At 46.9% G+C, this 6,045-nt stretch overlaps 1 protein-coding gene across 1 annotated transcript in view; it reads left to right on the top strand.

Annotated features, from left to right (window-relative positions):
* Window positions 1-2,726: 2,726 nt before the first annotated feature.
* The window catches only part of LOC138249717 (ecto-ADP-ribosyltransferase 5-like), a 65,456-nt gene continuing 62,137 nt past the window's right edge, over window positions 2,727-6,045 (top strand). The window contains exon 1 of the mRNA XM_069203737.1: window positions 2,727-3,061. The gene's annotated coding sequence lies outside the window, so the exon portion shown is untranslated. The remainder of the gene's footprint in view (window positions 3,062-6,045) is intronic.

Here is a 6,045-nt window from a genome sequence, read left to right as displayed (position 1 = left end):
TCATCGACGGCAGCCACGACGACAATACCGGACTGCACATCGCAGTCTCGAAGTTCCTTGTCACCTACGCATCATCTCGACTGATTGATGCATCCTTGATGTTGACACAGGAGCTTGCACCTCAGCCTCACAGCAACTCAGAACTGATGCATTACTTTGGCTGTGCTGCACTCTTCAACATAGATCCCTGCAACGCTCTGCAAACCAGAATTTAAGGTGCTTTCTTGAGTGGGCCTAACTGGGTTCTTATGACCAGCCCACGATCCATCGTGGTTGGCATGAACTGTGACTTTGTCCCAGTTTGGTGTGTCCAGATATTCACAGTTGGCGGTTTGTGCTTTTTGGCACTATTTTCCCTAAAATCTTTTAAATTGCATATCTCCGATTCTACTAAATGGATATTTGTTGTTTTGGTCTTGCTTTATTTATAAAAATCATTCTATTTTTCTACCTTAGTGTGGGATCCTTTTATGTGTTGTTTTTCACTTTATTACTGTTTGATGATTTGCATAAATACTTTACACATTGCCTCTAAGTTAAGCCTGACTGGGTGGAGGTGCTTCACACCTCTGTCCTGCAGGAACTGCAACACTTGCCGTTGAGCATCAAAGGCTCCAGCGTCCTGTTACGCTGCCCCAGGGCACTCCAGCTAGTGGAGATGCCTGCCTCCCGGACCAGGCCCCACTTTTGGCAGCAGGTCTGGCGGGAAAAGTAGTAAACACGAGTAGGAGTGTCCAGACCAGCTGGGACCACCTCTAGGGTACCCAGAGCTGAGGTGACTCCTGGCAGAATCCTCCATTTTGCTTTGGAGGGTGTTAGCCAATAGGGTTAGGAATGTGACCCCTCCCCAAAGGGAGTGGTCACAGGAAAGGTGTAGCCACCCTCAGGGACAGTAACCCTTGGCTACTGCCCACTGAGCCCTGTAACTCCCCTAAATCTAGTATTAAGGGGCACCCCTTAAACTTGCTTTTCAGATTCTTGGTGACCTGAAAAGAAGAAGGAGGACTGAAGAGCCACATCAGCAGAAGAAGACTCCAGAGGACAATTGACTTGGTCCCAGCCCTGCTGGCCTGTCTGCAGCTTCAAGACTCCTGCTACAAGAAGGCGACTCGTCCTGCAGGATCAGCGACCTCTACCAAACCCCAGAGGACTGCCTGCCTACCGAAGGACCAAGATCTCCTGAGGACAGCAGCCCTGTCCACAAAGGAACCGGCAAAGAGGACTCCTGAACCACCCCAGATCCGCAAGTCCTGCCCACTCTGCACCCAACTCCCAGGGCCCACATCCAGGTGGCCAACCAGATCAGAGCAGGTCTACAGGCTATGCTGACCTCGAGTCCACCCTGGGTTGACCCCTCCTGACCACGACCAGATCCGGTGAAGATTTCCCAACATCGAAAGGTACCCCTGCACCTGCAATCCCCTGGCCTTGGGGAACTCGGCCGACGGGTCAGCAAAATCCAGTGGCCTCTATACTTACCTGCCCAGCCACTGGTTTTACTCAGCCAACCCTGCAGCATCTTTGTGACCCCTGGGGTTCCCCGATTGGAAAGCATTGGGAACCCTGACACTGTGTTTGCACCCTGCAAAAGGCCGCCCGTGTGCCGCTGAGGGTGTGTGTTTGGTGCTGACCTCTGGCTCCCCCAGTGCTGCTCTAAACTCCAGAGGTCTGTACCCAGAAGTTGCGGGTACTTACCTGCAAGCTGTTTCTTTCTAAGTGCCCCCAATCTCCATAGGATCCCATTGGGCACCCAGTGCCAACTTTGACCTCTGCACCCGGCTGCCCCCGTGTTGCTGGTGATGCACTCTTGGTGTTTTTTAAAACTTTGCCCTGTGGACACCTTAAACCCCGAAGACTGGGATTGTAAATCAAGTACGTACCTGCAAATTGTGTTGTTACTTTTCCCCCCCTTGCACTGTCTACTTTTGAAATTGAAAAGGGTTTCTGACCTGAAAACTGTTTTACCTGTGAATTCTAAACAAAGTGCATTTGATACTTGAAAGTGATACATTCTTGAAACTGTACCTGCCTGCAACTAAGATTGTTCTGGTTCTAGAAATAAAGTAACAAAGTATATTTTTGATACATAAAACATTTGCCTGGAGTTAGTCATTGAGTGTGTGCCTCATTTCTCGACTGTGTGTACGACAAACGCTGAGCACTACCCTCTGATAAGCCTAACTGCTCGACCACACTACCACAAAAGAGAGCATTAGTATTATTTACTTTAGCCTCTGTTAAGTCTCTGGGGAACCCCTGTAATCTGTGCACACTACACCTTACTTAGGTATAGTATATACAGAGCCAGCTTTCTACAAGCACTACAGAGGACAGAACTGGCTGCCTTTAAGCATGCTTCCTACCGGGCACCTACACACAGATGGACAGAAAGCGGTTACTCCAGGCCTAGAACCGACCCATGAGTGATCTTAGCAGAGGATGTTGTACATTTATAACGAGGAAAAAAAATCAAAATATGTGCTTAAAAGTAGAAAAAAGGGACGTTGATGGGTTGGGACATTTCAGGGTCATTTTGAGTGAGGTTTTTGCTTGCTGACTTTTGGTGGCTGTCCGCACACGCCAAGTGAAGACGCCACCAACAGTACGTCACTTTTCTAATAATAGCAGTAATGGCTTCCTGTACTAAGGTCAGAGTTAAGTACGTCGACTTAAATTGGCAAGTTAAGATTCTCGACCATATCAGAAGAACACTACGTCACCGATTTAGAAATGTGCTTCTTAACCAAAATAGCGGGGCGGTCCCCTCTACGGTGGTCGCCGTCATTGTGCCCTTGAGCCATTCATAAACAGAGGTCTACGGCCCGCGCGCCAGGCCCAGGACTGCAGCCCGCGCGCCGCTCCCTGCACTGCAGCCCGGGGACGGAATGTGAACCAGTGCCCACAAGGCTTCAGCTTACACTGCAAGCCGGGCAGCAGCCGGCAGAGAGCTCACTGGACTGTAAACACCGAGCCGAGGCCGCATCTGAGCCCGGAGAGCTGTGTGAGGGCCAGCAGACCCGGGGTCTGACCCCCAGCCATCACTCCACATCCCACCAGCCAGGTAAGAGCCCTGAGCACCTTCAGTCAGGAGGCGAATGTAGCGCCTCCTCCCGTTCACCTCATGTTTACCACCTGAATCAGTCAGGGGGCACCTTGTGTCTTTCCCTAAAGCATGCTTAGATGTGTTCATAACATGATGAAGGTGGCGCGCACCTCAGTCCCTGTGAGTGATGTCAGTGAACACCTCCCTTAAACGTTGTTGTTTCACTCTATAGTCTGAAAATGTTTAGTTCTTATGGTTTTGATTTCTCTGGACCCTAAGGTAATCAAGGGCGTGGCCTTCACACTTTAACTACATTTCTGTGGTGTTTTTAGTGTTCCACCCAGCCGGTATTTTGGTGCCTCTCTGAGCTTTCTATGTTTACACCCAGATATCTAACACAGCAATTGGCATACATCTAAACCAGCCGGGACTATTGGCTTTGTCAATGGTTGTTATCTGTTTAAGGTAAATGAGTAATAACAATTAATGTGTGGTAAATAATTTATATTGAAAATATTTCTGCCACTCCTGTTATGTTCACTCTATGTTAGATGTGCGTGCCAGCCCGAACTGGCCATACCAGGCATCAGACTGGAAGGATGAGGGGCTGCTTTTGTTACTGGGGGGCAGTTTTGTAAGAATGCAACGGTTTTAAAAGCACTTCAGTTCCTTGCATAACCTAGCATTTTCAGGCAACAATAAAAGTGCCAAGATAACTGGTGATTTATGCACCTGCCGGAGAGAGAGATCAGGGTTTAGTCTAGTAACAGTTTTGACTCATCTAAGTTAGCGCAGAGGGTTAATAGTCCTGCTGCAGAGAAAGTGTATTATGCAGATCACAGAATAGTATTTTATGTACATAGCTAAAACGGATACGGCTTTGTCACAGGGATTCCTTTGTTACTGTGCATTTAATAAGTTACAATAATAATCTAGCACAGTGAACTATGAACTGCCATCAAAGAGCTGCACGTAAACTGCATGGAACAAGGTAGAGAGTTATGTTTTTTTACCAGTCTTTGATTATCCTAATTTTGTGAAAAAGGGTTTGTATGGGTAGAAATACATTATTAGCAAAGTCAACTCTGCAAACAGCATGGTACTGGGAAGAAAGTTATGTTTTCCCCCAGTCTTTGATTATCCTAATTTTGCTAAAAGGGTTTGTTTGGGTATAAATACATTGTTCTTAGTAAAGTCAACCCTAACCACTGTGTTACATTCTGAATCCTGAGTTTATGCTTCCCCAGCCCAAGGACTCTCAAAAATGCTACCAGTATGGATGACATGTGAATCCTACACCTTGTAGTCCCTTTTGTCAAGATTTTCCGTGCACTGATTTACACAGGTGTGATTCATTGTCTCTGTATGTGTTTGTGATGTAAAGTGCTCCAACACCCTATGTTGGTAAGAGAGGCGCTATAAAAACAAATTAAATACAGGTGATAGAGGGTCTCTGGAGAGATGAGAGGCACTTTTAGAGGGTGATGGTAAGGGAATTATTGAAGATCCCCGATAAAGATTGCTACATCCTGGTGCACTGTAAGGTCACCATTTACTCTATTTTAAAAAGTAATACAATTCAATATAGAATTAAAAATGTGTTGTAGAATGCATCACTATTACAATTTTTTCCAGATTTTTGTGGGGGGATGAGGGAGGGAGAGAATCCCTCAAACCCCATTGTTGTGGTCAGGCTCGCTCGCTATGGACCCTATGGGGGCTGGTCTGACTAAATTTGCCAGGGCTGCTTTGGGTTCCCTGTCCAGCCCTGCATGCGTGTCATTTTTCTCTCCATCTCCTCCATCCATACTTTGGACTTCATCCCTGTCCTCTTCAGCACCTTGCTTTCACTCTCTCCTGAATACACTTCCTCGCATCTCCTTCACCACCCGCACACACACAACGCACTCACTCACCTGTAAGCACTGTATTTTTTTTTACTTTATCCATGTTAATATTCTGATAACAGTACCTCATTCCCACACATTTGCACAGAATCCCAGTTGCTACTGGGATATGTGAACACTGCTTAGTGCGCTCTGCAGAGAGGCCAAGGATTGGATGACCATGTATTCTGAGCACCTTTCTGACCCACTGAGAGTTATTGTGAGAAGCTTCATTTCCAGTGCTCTCAATCCTGGTCCATTGTAAACATCTGGAGAAGTAACTTGAAAGTATGTACCAAACAAGAGCAGTATGTTACATGCAAAAAAAATGCCGAAACACATCATCCTGGAAATAGCTAACACTTTTAGGGAAGGCACGATTAAGAAGAACATGAGAAACATAACCAGGAATTAATTAGCTGACATGGATTACTTTATTGTTTTCCATATTCGTTTTTCAGAAAACGATCAGTGTGAGAAAGTAGCCTCTTTCTAGCACGGTTACCCCCATTTTTGGTCAGTGTATTTGACTGAGTCACTGGAATCCTGCTAACCAGGCCCCAGTGCTTATGCTCCAGCTCCTCTTAAATTTGTCACTGCATACTGGTAACCCAGTATTTCATCCCAAATTGGCATACTGGTCACCCCTTATACGTCCCTAGTATATGGTACTCAGGAACCCAGGGCATTGGGGTTCCAGGGGGTCCCTATGGGCTGCAGCATATCTTTTGACACCCATAGGGAGCCAAGGCAAAGGCTTGTACAGGACTGCCATTGCAGTGCACCCTTTCACTGCCATGTACACTGCACCAGGTCACTTATAAGTCTCATTTATGTCAGCCCTTCCAAACCTGAAGGCTGGGTGCAAAGTATGTGTGTGAGGGCACCCCTGCACAAGCAGAGGTGACCCCACGTTGTCCAGGGCCATTTTCCCGGACCTCGTAAGTGCGGGGACACCATTTTGCGTGTGCACTGGACATAGGTCAATACCTATGTCCAGCTTCACAATGTTAACTCTGAATATGGCCATGTAAGGTGTCTAACAACTGGGAATTGTACCCCAATACTGATTCTAGTATTGGTTGCACAATTCCATGCACCTTGGGGCCTTCACAG

Source organism: Pleurodeles waltl, chromosome 8 (assembly GCF_031143425.1).
Source record: "Pleurodeles waltl isolate 20211129_DDA chromosome 8, aPleWal1.hap1.20221129, whole genome shotgun sequence".
In the NCBI taxonomy this organism is placed as follows: Eukaryota; Metazoa; Chordata; class Amphibia; order Caudata; family Salamandridae; genus Pleurodeles; species Pleurodeles waltl.
Note: the sequence above shows the minus strand (reverse complement) of the source record. Positions and strands in the feature narration are given on the sequence as shown.